Consider the following 16,100-nt stretch of genomic DNA (forward strand, 5'->3'; position numbering starts at 1 on the left):
CTAGTAGTGTCATGTAGTGACATTATCACCCTACAGTGTGTAAGTAGTAGTGTCATGTAGTGACATTATTACCAAACAGTGCATAGCTAGTAGTGTCATGTTAGGTAACTATTGTTATAGTGACATTATCACACTACAGTGTGCAACTATAATAGTGTCATGTTGGCTAAATATAAATTATAGTGACATTATCACCCTACAGTGTGTAACTAGTCGTGTCATATATGCTACAGTGTGTAGCTAGTAGTGTCTTGTAGTGACATTATCACCCTACATTGTGTATCTAGTAGTGTCATGCTACAGTGTGTAGCTAGTAGTGTCTTGTAGTGACATCATCACCCTACAGTGTGTATCTAGTAGTGTCATGCTACAGTGTGTAGCTAGTAGTGTCTTGTAGTGACATTATCACCCTACAGTGTGTATCTAGTAGTGTCATGCTACAGTGTGTAGCTAGTAGTGTCTTGTAGTGACATCATCACCCTTCAGTGTGTAGGTAGTAGTGTCATGTAGTGACATTATCACCCTACAGTGTGTAACTAGTAGTGTTATGCTACAGTGTGTAACTAGTAGTGTCTTGTAGTGACATTATCACCCTACAGTGTGTAAGTAGTAGTGTCATGTAGTGACATTATCACCCTACAGTGTGTATCTAGTAGTGTCATGCTACAGTGTGTAGCTAGTAGTGTCTTGTAGTGACATCATCACCCTTCAGTGTGTAGGTAGTAGTGTCATGTAGTGACATTATCACCCTACAGTGTGTAACTAGTAGTGTTATGTAGTGACATTATTACCAAACAGTGCATAGCTAGTAGTGTCATGTTAGGTAACTATTGTTATAGTGACATTATCACACTACAGTGTGCAACTATAATAGTGTCATGTTGGCTAAATATATAGTGACATTATCATTCTAACTAGTGGTGTCATGTTTGGCAGCAATAGTGACATTACAGTATAACCTCGATGATTAATATTATATTAATTTAACAGACACTTTGGGACCAACCAATTGCAAGTTTGTTGATATTTTACTGTTACAAGGAGGTTATCCTATCTCAGAGGTAATAGGGACCTAATACACTGATCAATAAGCACCTTCATAATACAGTTTAAGACTGTTTCCAAGGTAGCTACAGAGACACATAAACAAAGCTAAACACAACAATGATTATTTAGAGGCACTCAATACGGAAAAAGTTAACCTGAATTGCCATTATAAATAAACACCAAGTGTCGCATGTTTCTACCTTTTGTTTCATCAAGATTGAGTTTGCAATTTTTTTTTTTGCATAATTCTGTCAAAAGTGGTGCCTCACCTACTCCAACACCCTTATCATGGTGTACAGTAGCTAGTAGTGTCATCATTGGGTACATTATCAAGAGTTTGAACGGTGTAGCTCCGTATTATGCAAAACCCCAGTAACAAACCGTAAGTATAAATTGGAATTCTTAACAAAGCTCTGAATGAACTATACAACACTATTTCATAGCACACATTACACGTGAAAAGTCAAGTTTGTCACAATATCCTATAGCAGTATTAGGAAACAGTTCTCAAGAGTATTGATGACCTGCAGTACACATGATAATAAGCAGCAACACAGAACAGAATGTAGCTTACATTGAGAAACACTACACTGTGTCTAGCATGGTTCGAATCGACCATCTTGTTCCTTGGTGTCTTCTCTATAACACATACATCTCCAGATTCTTATAGCACACCTACAAAGTTAGAGTTGAACATGATATAACAAAACGGAAAATGGAGAAAGCACATGCACACACATACTTTTGGACTACATTATCCAACACGCACACACGCACATGCATACACTAACAAAGCAAAAAAAAAGCAGAGCCATGTGAAGCACAGCTACAATGCTTGCCACCCAGTAAACCAGAGCTGGGATGCCTGTGCACTACTCAGGAGCTTGAGCTTCAATAAACCACAGGAGAACTGTCCGAGTCTCATGGAGAGAGGTTGCAGAACTATACAGTATTATCATACTGTAGGATATACATTTTAAAATGCAATCCGTTACAGTGACTGTATATTGTTTCACTTCCACGGAGTTTCGAATGAGACCAAAAAGCTGCTAAAGACCAAATGTGACTGGATTTTGGAAAAACGATCCAAATCGCACATTAGAAGTTTCGAGATAAACGGTTTTAAAGAATTGAAGCCAGCATAACTCTCCAAAGATAGCAAGCACGCATATGAAATTTACACAAAAGATGCATCAATCTGTTACCTTTCAAGCCACTTCCAGTACTTGTAGCTGCTAGTACAGTTTCCCGCCAAATAAGATAAAAAATCTGAGCAGTTGGACGAGCGAAGTAGTATCACGAGTGCTCACAAAGGGGTGGAGGCTGGGAGGTGGCGGGGAGGGCAAAAGATAGGCCTCAAAATGGAGGCAGACCACGATTGGAGTCCAGACACGAGATTACAGGGCTGTGCTGGCTCCTTAGTGGCTGATATGTAGCAAAATCTACAGAGAACACGTCTGGCCAACATTATAAGGCTGACCAACATTATAAGGCTGTCCACCAGTAAACCACTGATTCTTTCACAAGGCTGAAACCGCCATTTGGGCACTCCAGACCACCCGGAAAAGACTTCTACTAAAACCAGCCTCGTGTAGTTTGAGTAGTGCTGAGGGTCAAACTTGTAGTACGGTAGTGTAGCTATACACTGGTGGTGTTAGTTTGATTTTGCCTGATGTACGATTTGGTTCGGTTCTGTAAAATCTGGTCACAAATGGCCTTGCTTCATGTCGGATTTGTCAAACCCAATAAATGTGTATAGTATATAAGTACACTCACCAGCAGTAACATGTAATTCTTGGGTGTCCAGTAGCATGTCTGTAAAAAAGAGATGTAATGAAAATTAGACTCTGGGATGGGAGTGAAACTGCAGTATGCAAATTATAGACACTACTATAGTACATGACACTACACAGAGAAACATGTAGTGAGAGACACGTGTATCCATGTATCACATACACAGAGACACATGTAGCAGCATTACATTATGACTACATGTGTCTCTGTGTACATGTGTCTACTGTTGCTAAACTACATGACACTACTATAGCGTGTGTGGTGTGTGCGTGTGTAGCATGTATGTGTAGGGTATGTGTGTGTGTGTGTGTGTGTGTGTGTGTGTGTGTGTGTGTGTGTGTGTGTGTGTGTGGTGTTCGTGTGCATGCCTTAGTGTAGTGTGCGCGTGTGTGTCTCTGTGTAGTATGTAGAAAGTCTGTGTGTAAGGTATGTGTGTAGAGTGTGTGTGTGTGTGTGCAGTGTACGTGTGTGTGTAGTATGTGTGTGGTGAGTGCAGTGTGTGTGTGTGTGTGTGTGCAGTGTACGTGTGTGTGTAGTATGTGTGTGGTGAGTGCAGTGTGTGTGTGTGTGTGTGTGTGCGTGTGTAGTGTGTGCACCTGTACGTAGTGCAGTGTGTGTCTGTGTGTCTCTTTGTAGTGCGTAGCATGTGTGTGTAGTGTGTAGAGCGTGTGTGGTGTAGTGTGTATTTGTGTAGTACATGTGTATGTGTGTATGCAGTGTGTGTGTTTCTGTGTGTAGTGCAGTATGTGTGTATTAGTGTGTGTGTGTGCGTGTGTGTGTGTGTGTGTGCGTGTGTGTGTAGTGTGCATGTGTGTGTGTAGTGTGTGTGTGTCTCTGTGTAGTGTGTAGCATGTGTATGTGTGTGTGTGGTGGTGTGTGTGTAGTGTGCATGTGTGTGTGTGTGTGTGTGTGTGTGCGTGTGCGTGTGTGTGTGTGTGTAGTGCAGTGTGTGTGTGTGCGTGTGTGTGTAGTGCAGTGTGTGTGTGAGCAGTGTGTGTGGGTCACTGTGTGTGTGTGCGTGTGTGTGTGCATGCCTACCTACTTATCTATGTTGGTCCATACGCACCTACGTGAGCAAAATCGTTAAATGATAAAAGCAGCTTGTACGTAAGAAAAGCGAAATGAAGTTTGTAATAAACAGTTACGAGTAAACTTTGTGATTTCTTTCTGGCAGGCTGAAACATGGGTGACACGACTCTCCTTAGACTTTTTGATTTACTTTCTCTTCAAGTTTTACAGGCATTTAATAACTGAAAAACATTGGTACAGGCCTTGTAGACTTCCAGGAATAGCTTATCCCTTTGAGTTGAAAGTGGGTATGTCCCTTACGAATGTGAATGAAAATGAAGAGCAGCTTTGAGGCTTTGTTGAGAGGATTGGCGATAAAAAATATGATAGTTAAACTATAAAACAGTTTAGAAGATACTTCTGTGCATAACATGCCATCTAGCATTAATTTTACTCTTCCTGTTATACCACGTCATCACTAGCACAGTTAGGTGGGCTACATTTCAAAGGTCCCAAAAGAGTTTCATTCACAATTACAAGTGGGGGTACTTTGTACAGAGTAATTGGAAGGGATAAGCTTTTGAGATGTTTGCCATGAAGACAGCAGGAGAAAATTCTGTTGGGGAATGCATTTTCACACTTTTAGATACTTACCTAGCTCTGGTTTTATTTTCAAAACCAGAGTTGGAGTGTTCGAGAAGAGCATCTGTGCATGCTTCTACATAGAAAGATAGTTAACAAACAAGTCTTACCAGAGATTTCTCTCACTTTCTTAACGAGGAAAATCTCAAAAGTTATCCCTTCTAATGGCTATCTGTACAAACAATCCCCACTCTTATTGCCATTTTTGTGCTATGATGTAATTGTGGATAAAGCTCATTAAACAACTGGACGGGACGGACTTGTACTGGAGCACACTGAGAGTGAACTTTAAACTTACAAGCATGCACTAAACATGTCACAATGCGTGGCCAATCTTAGGGAAGAATAATTCACTACCATGAAACTTGACAATGATACAATATACAAATAGAATTTGTGACACAAAAGATCTAGAGTAGTAGAGAAGTCAAGGGCATTATGTAGTGTGGAGAACAACTATCAAATGAGTATATTCATACTTTCATTTAACAGTTAAACTTACACTTAGAATTTTTCTCGGGTATGTGATACCAGCGCTCTATCATCTGGCTACAAAAAAATAAATCAAGTGCATTACACTGCATATACTGTATAGCCTAAATATTTCGAGGGGAAACTTTTTTTTGCTGATTGTGCAGTGTTTGGGGGGGGGGGGGGTAACTTTTTGGTAGGGAACATGCAAACTTTTTATTACATACCTCTATAAAATGGTCGATGACTCGATGGTAGTTGCTCCTATCACCTTGCAGTGACTTCCATTGGACTTGTCGTGAATTTTTGTATCAGGAAATATAAGTAATCCCACAATCAAAAGTAAGCATGTGGCAAGAATTATGAAACACGGAGACTTGACTTGTCGATGTTCATCACTTCATAATAAGTAAGCCACTGTAGTCACAGTGCTCCTCCAAGTAGCCAGTGGACACACTTTTTAAATCTATGTGTGTTTGTAGGCTGTAAGAATTAAGTTATCTCACCTAGTGTCACCATGCGAGTCCATATTGTGTAAACATGCATTTTCGAAAAGCAGATTTAAGGGTTAACCTTGAAAAGAAATATTTAGGCTATACCTAGTAGTAATACCCCCACCTTGATGTTGGCCATGAAAAACAAATTTATAAGGTGTCTGTATAAGGAATAAGGCGTCTGCTCTAGTACATTGCCTGCAGTGTTGGGCAAGTTACTTTGTAAAAGTAACTAGTTACATATTACATATTACTTGCAACAGAACTATTTAGTTACAGTTACATATTACCCATAAAATACAGTAACTGTAATAATATTACATATTATATTATTTTGTGTCCACAGCCTTAAGCTGTCACGTGTGAAACTACCACCTTATCACGTGTCATGATTGCGTTGTTGGACAATGTACAAATCTTGGTTATAAGTAAGAAGCTAGTGAATAAGCTTCATTCAATAGGCCTCGTTACTCCATTGTGGTTAGGCATTACTCAGAGGATTACTAACGAGATTAGTAACTTCGTTACTTTTAGTAATAATATTACTTCATATTAGACTCGTTACAGTAATTATATTACTTAGGTAACACGTTATGTTGGTAAGTAAAGTATCTTGCGTTATATTACCTGTTTTCATAGCGTATTTTGTTATATTACTTTGTTACCACAAAAGTAATAATATTACGTAACGCGTTACTCCCAACACTGATTGCCTGCCTTATTATCTCAGGGTGGTTGACGATCCACAAAAGTTGGATTTCCTACCAAGAGTGTACCTTGAAACTTAACTTCTACATACAACAAAAACTTAAATGAAAATTTCAACAATTTGTTTGGATAAAAGCAACTATTAAACTTTCGTGCTGTAAAGTTTCCCACCCAAAGCTTCTTTTTCCTAGGAGCTTCGGTGATTATATCAGACCATGTATGGAATTATTGGTAAACACCACTTGTCACCCTTAATCACTCACAAACCTTAATGCACTAGTTTGTAATGTACCGGACAGTAAACCAGCCACGTCTCAGGATATTAAACTAAAATTTTAACACAAGATAGATAAGCACCCAATACCTCATTTAAGCTATTAAACATAAAATAAACCAAAAAGGTAGGTTTCCAAGATCACGTTACAATTATTGAATGTAAAAGTGCTACTTGAAATGATGCTTGTACTGTCCTATGCCAAAATCCCTTGTTTAAAGGATGAAGATCGTACAATACAGGATACATTAGAGTGACACCTCCTTGACAGTAGGTAGTATAGGCATGCTGTCTACTTCTAATAACGATACAGTCGAGTCCTTTGTGGAGACTTAAACCCATATGCATGCCATACAATGGTGATGGGATAAGGTAGAGGTTTAACCAGTTTGTATACAATGCATTTATTGCTCTTTCTACTCCACAACCTACATTTAAAAAAAAGCTGGTAGCCAATAGCTACTACTGGAGTTTTGCGTGATTTTTTTTTGAAATATAACAAGTAAATAAACAAGAAACAGCAATTGAAGTACATGTGATGGAAGCATGCACCTGACCCTCACACATTGCAAGGTCAAGTGCTGCGATAGTAACTGGACTGGCAGGGTTACAGTAAAGAAAAACTGGTGGAGCATCTAATCCAGGACACTACACTACTGGTCTTTCTAAGCAGCAGGCAGAAATGCTAACCTCTTGTAAGCAATACTAGCCGCACCTCCCATTCCCCCAAAAAGTAGGGAATACCAATGGGGTGAAGGAGCCCATTTCAACATCACTCACTATAATATAGCTAAGATCAGACCGACTTTCTTCTTTTGTGTGTGGGTGGGGAATAAGTGATCTAGTACACTTCCCATAGAATTTCTGTGTAACGTTTCACCAGCTCTATGGTGGGTGCTGATTGGCCACTTATTCCGCACTCACACACTAAGAAAAAATTCTGTCTGGTCTACGCAAGACTACCATAGCCACGCCAACTGGTGCATTTTATTTAGAGAAAGTAGTCTAGCCTTTCAAAACAATATAATCTCAACGTGTGTATCTACTTATCCTACTTACCTTTAGTCCGTTTGAGCAGTTTTCTCTGTGTGCTGACCACTCCTTGGGGGTAGACTTGAGCTCTGGACAGAGCCTGGTACCACTACATCACGTGCGTACTGAATGAACGCAATTTTTTTAATTATTTGCCATGTCAGGAACAGAGGAAATTAACGCCTCGACGTGTTAACAAACCAGGTCAGCAGTGTTTATAAATTCTTAAACTTTGAGCATTGAAACTTATGCAATTGGAATTTGCGAATTCCAATTGCCTAATGTCCTAGTGACCAAACGGTAAAGTAAATAGGCGCTTCGCGCGCGCAGCGCGCGAAGCGCCTATTTACTTTACCGTTTGTAATATTAGACTTATAATTGGCCCCAAAATACACGGATCCGATAGGCTTTCTGAGAGTAAATATCAGTATTTATGTTGCTAATTTGAAAACAAGCTAATTAAGTTTTTTTGACGGCACTATCTGGGATTGAATTTAAGGAATAGTTTTGTGTTATTTTGACAACAAGCCCAATCTATGAAACTGTGATATTAGGTTCTCACATATTGAATAGCTATCGCCATGTAGGAAATTGATAGTCGTATAATTATTATGATGTGCCGTAAAAAAAAAAAGAGAAAATAATTTAATTTGACTATGGCTGATCTGAGACTGAATCTGAGAGCACCTATAATCATGTTGTGTGTCTAATTTTTAAGCAAGTTAACTGGGTAAATTTTTAAGTGTTGTCCTGTCTGAGAATAAATTTGAGAAAACTTTTGACAGTTTTGTGTAAACAAGCTAAATTATGTAAAAGTACAGTGCAGTCTCAATCACAATTTTAGGCGGGGAGGGGGAGGGAAGGAATCTGAGATTTTTTTTGGGAGTGGGGAATACTGAGTTGATTACAGCCTTAGTGTTTGGTGCACAAATTTCTAATCCTTTTATAGTTCTGATAGCAATTTGCAAAGCATCTACTATTTCATAGCAAATAAAAATTAATGGGCCTTCTTCTTTTAGCTAGCACGCATGTAAGTCATACTAACAAACCCCACCATAGTCAATTACAGCTGCTAACTCAACTTGAAGCTTATCATCAGTAAAAAACCTAAGTAGCTTAAGAAGGAAGATGTTTGTTTTTAAAGTTTTAACATTTCTAACTAATAATATGTTACTTTCAGTTCATCAGTTCTAATACAAGGTCTTCAAACATCTAGCTGAGTCACAAGATTTCAAGTAAGTCAAGATGTGCTAACTCCTACTTTTATAGACTTCCCAGATTATGGAGTGCTCTGCCAATAATAGATCTTACCCTTTCCTTCAACACAATTAAGCTAAAGTTAAAGAACTATTTGTGACTGGGCCTGTGAAAATAGGGCATGTGGGCACAAACTACAACCCTTCATGCCACAGGTCATATCTCAGTACTGGAACAGAATAGTTGCACTATGAAACTTGCATTGTAAAGCCAATTAAATGCTGACTAAGAGATGAAAATTGAGCAGTGTTGGTACAAAAAGTTATAATTGATGAAAGTTTGAAAAAGTAGACAAAATCATGTGCCCACATGCCCTATTTTTGCAGGCCCGGTCACATTTGATTATGGGATTATTTTAAAGCTAATTTTAATTCAAATAATAACTGTACTTTCCATTTTGTATGCCCTTGTTGTAATTGTGCTAAACTCCCTTACCATTATTAATGTATAATATAATTTATTGTAATTAATTTTAAGCTATAGTTAGCATTTATTGTAATAATAAGTAGCTTATATAGGCTTTTGAAATTTAGTGATTGCCATTAGTCCTTCAGATCACTTTTTTCAACAATACTATCCTATCTTCTTTGCACCCCCCTATCTTCTTTGCACCCCCCTATCTTCTTTGCACCCCCCTATCTTCTTTGCACCCCCTATCTTCTTTGCACCCCCCTATCTTCATAATCCCACATGTGTATCTGTAACAAGTTACAAGGAACAGTAATTATTATAAGTTGATGCCAATATCCTATAGGAAAAATTCTACCAAGCATCCTGTGTGGAATCAGCTTCCTGAAGAAATTGTGAAAAGTAATTCAACTGACTCCTTTAAGCATAAATGTGACCGGGCCTGCAAAAACAGGGCATATGGGCACAAACTACACACCGTCACACAAGTTATATCTCAATACTAGAACAGAATAGCTGCATTCTCTAACTTGCATCATAAAGCCAATTAAATGCTTACTAAGAGCTGATAATTGCATTGCAATAGCATAAAGTTATGAGTGATGGAAGTTTGAAAAAGTAGGTAAAAATCTTGTGCTCACATGCCCTATTTTTGCAGGCCCAGTCACTAATATGATATCTTTAAATCCTGCATTGTTTTCTTCTTTTCCTGTGTACAGCCTTTGCTGAACCAAGTAATGGTAAATCAGTAATGATAATAGCAAAGCAAAAAATATTACATTCCATTATTCCTTGTATACTGTAGAGTCTCATCGTGTAACACTGCCAGCTCACATGTCAGCAGTGCTAGCTACACCTGTATGTATCAAGTCGCACAAATTTACGTTTGTGTTAAAATGGAAGGTTCAAGCCTATTAAGCAGCTAGCTTGCTTAAAGTTTCCAATTTTATAATGGAAATGGACCACCTGCCTGCATGCAAATATGCCTGAGTCCAGGAAGCAGAGAATTTATTTGGAATTACCTACAATTTTGAGTTTGACTCTCAGTTTTTGGGCTCCAGGGAACTCTGCCGCTTTTCAGAGCTGGACTATACTACCCAGTTAAGCTAAATTACAACAGTTCATTGAACAGCTGTAAGTCTGTACAAAATGAAAAGGTTAAGGCTTTTTATAGCCAAGCCTGGCGGACAAACCACAAACTATAAAAAGGATTTAGGAAATGTACCAGCACATGTGGTACATGATGTAATGTGAGATGTAATGTTGGTCTATTAATGGTCATGACTTATTTAGTATTTCCCCATCAGTATACCATGGAAGAACCATGTCAACTGTCCAAATACTTAACTCAGTCTTTGCTTCTGCCTCAGGCTTCCTTAGGTAGCTTACAACAGTTTACGGACTGCCATCCATTCATCGGTTCATGCTACCTGGCAGCGGCACTACTGTTAACTGTAGACTTACTGTCGAGCTAGGTAACATATTATAACATTAGAATAGATTGTTATCAATTTACCACAACAGAAGGCATACACAAAAGGTAAAGCGTCAGCCACAAGAACACTACAACTACAACAAACAAATAAGATTACAAAACTAGACAGTGGTACAAAAACATCAATTAATGGTATAATGAATGCTGGAAGGATTTTGGGTTTGAATTATTGAGGATGTGTAATGGTACAGAATTCCACAGGAAGTATTAATGAAGAATGAATAACAACGATAGCTGAGTGGTGGACTTATTGACAAATGATGATTTCTGGTAGATGAAACTGAATTAAGCTTAGCTACAGCGACAATTGAACTTGATGGATGTACGATGGTGGTAAATATTATGGAGGAAAGAAATAGCAAGGTACTGATGTCTTGATTAAACTGAAAGCAGCAATCACTTGAAAATATAGTCCATGAATTAGTGGGTGAACTCCAGCAACTGCCACAAATCCAGCATGCTGCCCTATTTTGCAAAGATTCAAGCAATTTAGTATATATCTCCTTTGGTATGTGGAGACCGACAGTGAAGACCACACAACCGACTGAGCGGCATACTCCAGAGTTGGGCATGTGATAGCTTTGTACGCTGCGCACTTAGCTACATGGCTGCATCCAAACATTGAGCGTTGTAAACAGTTTAAGGACTTGGTGGCCTTATTTAGCAAAGAAGAATAGTTTTGGCTAAGGATTGCTCTGAATGGACCCTTAAATATTGACACTTGATTAATTACATATATAATATTATATTTTTGTAACTTTTCCTTGCCACACCCACTCTTGGGGCATAGCCCTGTGAGTGGCAGTGTGTGTCCGAGAACTCACCTCACATTATTGCTGTACATGTTGTAACACTCAATTTTCATCAATAAAATGATGGTCTTTTGGACTCTTTCCCCTAGCATATCTGCAGTGCTTGGACCAACTCAATTTGCCATCAACTAGCACACCATGGTATTTGACAGGATTGTTTCACGAAATTGATTGCCCAATAAGTGAAATTAACAGGTTTCTGTTTGTGATGGCCAGTGCTTCACATTTTGCAATATTTAGCTAATTTCAGCTGCCGATAATTTGCCCAGCTGAAAATTGGTCATTCTTATTAATTCTTATCCTCTTTACCAGTTAGGAACTGGAGGGCGTACACAGAAGGCAGAGCCTGTACGAGGTGTTTACCCATAGCCTAGGAGCCTAAGCGAAACTCTTTGAGCTAAATATCCTAAAGTGAAACGGGACAAATACCTAGAAGGGCAAAAAAGTCAAATCATCTTGAAGAGCACAACATTCCTGGTGAATATTAGCTGGGGCATAATGTAGTACATCGTCAGCAAAAAGTTTAATTGTAAAGTTCTTTAAGACGGAATCTAGATCATTTATATATTAACATCGGCAAAACTGAACAAAAATGAGTGCACTCTAATGACTAAGCGCTTATAAAGTTATTATTTTGACGACTAGGTGTGAACATAGATAATATACCCCCCCTTATGGTGTGAATAGCCGTAAAGATACCCGAACGACGATACCCGGCTACTCGGCCATAGCACTGAGCAGTTGTCTTGAGTGGGAGACAAGATAACAGAGATTACTGCAGGTAGGGAACTAGCGCTTTGGCACTTTTAATAACTTTAGAGGTACGGTAGCCAGTACAACGTCACTGAGTTATGCAAATATTGTGTTATTTGTAGTTTCAATAGCTATCATTGTAAAGTAGTAGCTAGTGTTTAGAGAGGCACACATTGAGTTAGCTAAGTGTTCTCATGTCAGATAATTGGTTTGTAATTAATTGGGGTGTGGCTATTAGTGCTTATTGTTACAGGTGAAGGAGGCTCAAGGAGCCTGTAAAACCTGATCTGTACAAAAAATCAATTAACACATTTGCAATTACATAGCAAAGACTTATAAGTATGGCCTAAGGCCATACTGTACCTATTGGATGTTATGTTGCACGGCCTGACCGATTGTCTTTTTGCTTGACCTGAAACAACAATGATAATCACGTGATATTGCATCATAGCTTCAATCACGTGATATTGCATCATAGCTTCAATCACGTGTATGCAAGTAAAAGTCAGTCACTAAGGGACTAAAAGATGAGCTGTAAAGGTGAACTTTCAATTTCATGTAAGAGGTTTGTTTCAGTGTATAGTAAACAATTATGGTACTGCAGAACACTGTACTATGATTTACATGAAGCTTTTTATAGTTGTAGCTCTTTTTGAATGGTAAATTAACTATATTACTTGAATTTTTATTATCATTATCAAACCGACTTACCTACTTACATTTTCAGAGGTTTTGCCCACGCAACATAAGATCCAATAGGTATGGCCTAATGTGTTTCGTGGACTGGATTCACTCACGGACAGGACAGAGCCGTATTCATTCACCTGAGCCCCTGCCAAATATAGTAATATCAAAGAAGTGAACATGTGTTTACTCTCAATGGTTTTGTACTGGAAGAAGCATGTTTTCATGTTGTAAACATGTTTGCGCACCTGAATCGTCCATACTAAATGTATGGGATATTTTTAAAGCCTCATAACTCATTTGTTCTTGCTCGCATCAAAGCGCTTTTTTGATTAACAGTTCCAGCATTTAAAGGCTTCACAGTGCTACTAAATGTTTGGGCAACTGACTTGTGTAACAAGAGTTATTAACAAGAAATGAGGGCTCAGGTGAACGCGAACAGACTATAGTTAAACAATAATCCAGACATCTTCCATTTCTTGCAGCACTGGAGACACCACTACTGAGCTGGAATTGCTGGTACTGCTCTTCCTTACAAGTCATGAAACTAGCGCTTGCACGAATTAATTAGAATACATTTGATAAAGTGTGATAGGCTATTTTGTAACTCAGATATTTTCCTTTGTTGCATCAGTACCTAGTACTAGTTAGTGTTAGGGCTGTAGTGGTGAGCCAGTTTATTTGCATAGCCCCATCACATCCCCCGGTGATGTCATATATACCAACGTTGAAACCGGGTCACTACTGCTGACCCGGATGACCCACTGACCCGGATAGCAATCCGGGTCAGACCCGGATGTGACCCGGATTGACCCGGATTAATTAAAGCCGAGACGTGTTTCGGCTAGTCTCGAGCGAGCAAACGAGTCTACATTTTCAGCGTTCGATTCGTGTTGAGTAAATATTGCAACTTCAGCCTAGCTGTAGGTTGAAGACCAAAAAAAAAAAAAAAAAAAAAGTCTTCACCTACTGACAATAGCTACCCCTCACCATAGATACCCTCAATTTCGTGCTACATACTACACTTACTAACAAATGAGCGTGGCTGAGCGTATGTTGGTAATGCGATAAGTGGGCGTGGCTCACGAAAGAGCTACGCGATAGCGTTTATAAGTTTCCACGTCGTCAAACGAACAATTTCGTTTCTCACGTGATCCAATCCGGGTCAGACCCGGATAAATTGTAAACCGGGTCAGACCCGGATGACCCGGAGAAAATGTGACCCGGATGACCCGGATGACCCGACCCGGTTTCAACGCTGATATATACACAAGTATAAGAAAATTGACACAGTAAGGATATTCACTTCTTATGGTTTTACAGTATTTGGACATTACGTACTACTCTGATCCAGCTTGTGTTGGTACTTTTTATTGCAGCACTATACACTGTCCCTACTCTAATTTAAAATTCTTAATTTTTTCTTATACTTGTTTGTGAAGTTTTTTTTGCAAGTGATGACCACAAAATAGCCTGCTTTTTACAAAACCAGTCACAATACTTTAAGAGTTAATCATAGCACTATTATACTAGATTATGACTCATACAATAACAACTGATTAGTGGGCGTGGCTCTACATAAGCCTGCAGACAATAATGGACATGGATTCGTGCATACCTACAGACTTATGAATGGTATCATATGTCTACAGACAGTAATTTACGTACATGGGCATGGCTCATGAAAGAAGCAGGGATATGCTATGACATGTAATAACACGTCCAAATTTAATTTAGCACATGTCTGCAGACAGTAATTTACATAAGTGGGCATGGCTCACGAAAGAAGCAGGGTTACGCTATGATGTGTAGTAACACGTCCACATTTAGTTTAGCAAGTGGGGTCAGACCCGAATAATCTGCAAAGCGGGATCTGGATTACCCGACTCGGTTTAACAGTGTTACTAAAATTGACTTACACATTGCTATATAGTTCGCTGCGAGTTGCTCTCACTGATTGATATCAACAGCAAGTCACGTATGCGTGTGTTCAAAATAGTTTGGTGCACCTGGTGACCATGTGTATTTGAATAGTTTGATGCAATATACACTGGTAGATGGAAGCCGTACTGTAGTCTATTAACACTCAGTGGTAGAACCTTGACCGATGGCCATGGTAAAGAAGGATAAAAAGTATGACAATAGTGCAAGCATTGTATGTTTATCAATATACCAAAGGTTTTTTCTTAAGCAATCTAGTAACGTTTCTGCAAAGGAATTAGGTCTGTAGCCAGTTTCCGCTACGCTTGACTGAAGGCGTCAGGCAGGCAGGCTGGCAGGTGGGCAGGCAGGTAGGCAGTAGAAAATTCTATTGACTAAATTTAAAAAAAAAATTCTGTAGCAACTTGATGGAAACGTTTCGAGTCGATCTGAAGACACTTTTGGGCTTGGTTTTACCCAACTAATACTGTCATGTCGTTGTGAGGAAAATCGTGGCAGGTTTTTGGGTTATATTATATCACGGATCGCCCCCACACCTTCGATGTCCCTACTATACAGTACTATTGTACTGTATGATATAGCTACCTGCTAAAAGTAATTAGCGTAAGTCCCAATTATCATCATATAGATTACGAAGCGCTGTAATTTTGGAAGCGAAAGTCACATGGATCTCCGACTTGGACCAAAAATAAAGTTTTAGGCTCCTCTTACTACGTGTAGTTTTGTAGGCGCCTGGCATATTTTGTTTAGAAGCCAGGGGCGTTTCATTGCAAAACGAGATTTACCTATTATTGTCAGGCCTAACATGATATCATTACCGCAATCAGTATACTGTATCAATTATTGTCATTTACCAGTTCAGCACTCTATATCTTGCTTACAGTGGGTGATAAAAATCATTCTAAAATATCCCCGTGTTCTATATGCATTCTAAACCTTTGATCCATAATTTGAAAGTATTAACATCATTTACCAGTTCAATTTGATTTTGCAAGTGAAACTGTTACGTACGCACATACACACTACATCATTTAAATTGATAAAACAGTTCCCTGAACTGAACTTAGCTATAATTTCAGCTCCAATTTACGGATGTTAGTGTAGTGCAGTGCTCATGAATCCATTGCTTGCACACACCCATAGCTAGTATTCACTCCATATTTTGTTCATACAAATCAAACATCATAACTTTTCAGCAAACGGCGAATTGTTCTAGCAGCACTTGAAGCAAATCTAAACAAATGCTGAATCTTTATTGAACGTGAACAGTTCTGTGGTAT

General features: G+C 38.9%; 1 protein-coding gene and 1 long non-coding RNA gene across 2 annotated transcripts in view; one reads left to right on the forward strand and one right to left on the reverse strand.

Annotated features, from left to right (window-relative positions):
• Positions 1-1,430: 1,430 nt before the first annotated feature.
• On the reverse strand, positions 1,431-7,798 carry LOC136264274 (uncharacterized). The gene is made up of 5 exons (XR_010705041.1): positions 7,498-7,798; positions 4,994-5,040; positions 2,824-2,862; positions 1,622-1,722; positions 1,431-1,571 (listed from the first exon to the last, which is right to left on the reverse strand). It is a non-coding gene; the product is annotated as an uncharacterized lncRNA (long non-coding RNA).
• A 4,294-nt stretch (positions 7,799-12,092) lies between these two features.
• The window catches only part of LOC136250185 (phosphatidylinositol phosphatase PTPRQ-like), a 113,273-nt gene continuing 109,265 nt past the window's right edge, over positions 12,093-16,100 (forward strand). The window contains exon 1 of the mRNA XM_066042368.1: positions 12,093-12,223. The gene's annotated coding sequence lies outside the window, so the exon portion shown is untranslated. The remainder of the gene's footprint in view (positions 12,224-16,100) is intronic.

The sequence above is a fragment of the Dysidea avara genome, chromosome 1 (assembly GCF_963678975.1).
Source record: "Dysidea avara chromosome 1, odDysAvar1.4, whole genome shotgun sequence".
Taxonomy (NCBI): Eukaryota; Metazoa; Porifera; class Demospongiae; order Dictyoceratida; family Dysideidae; genus Dysidea; species Dysidea avara.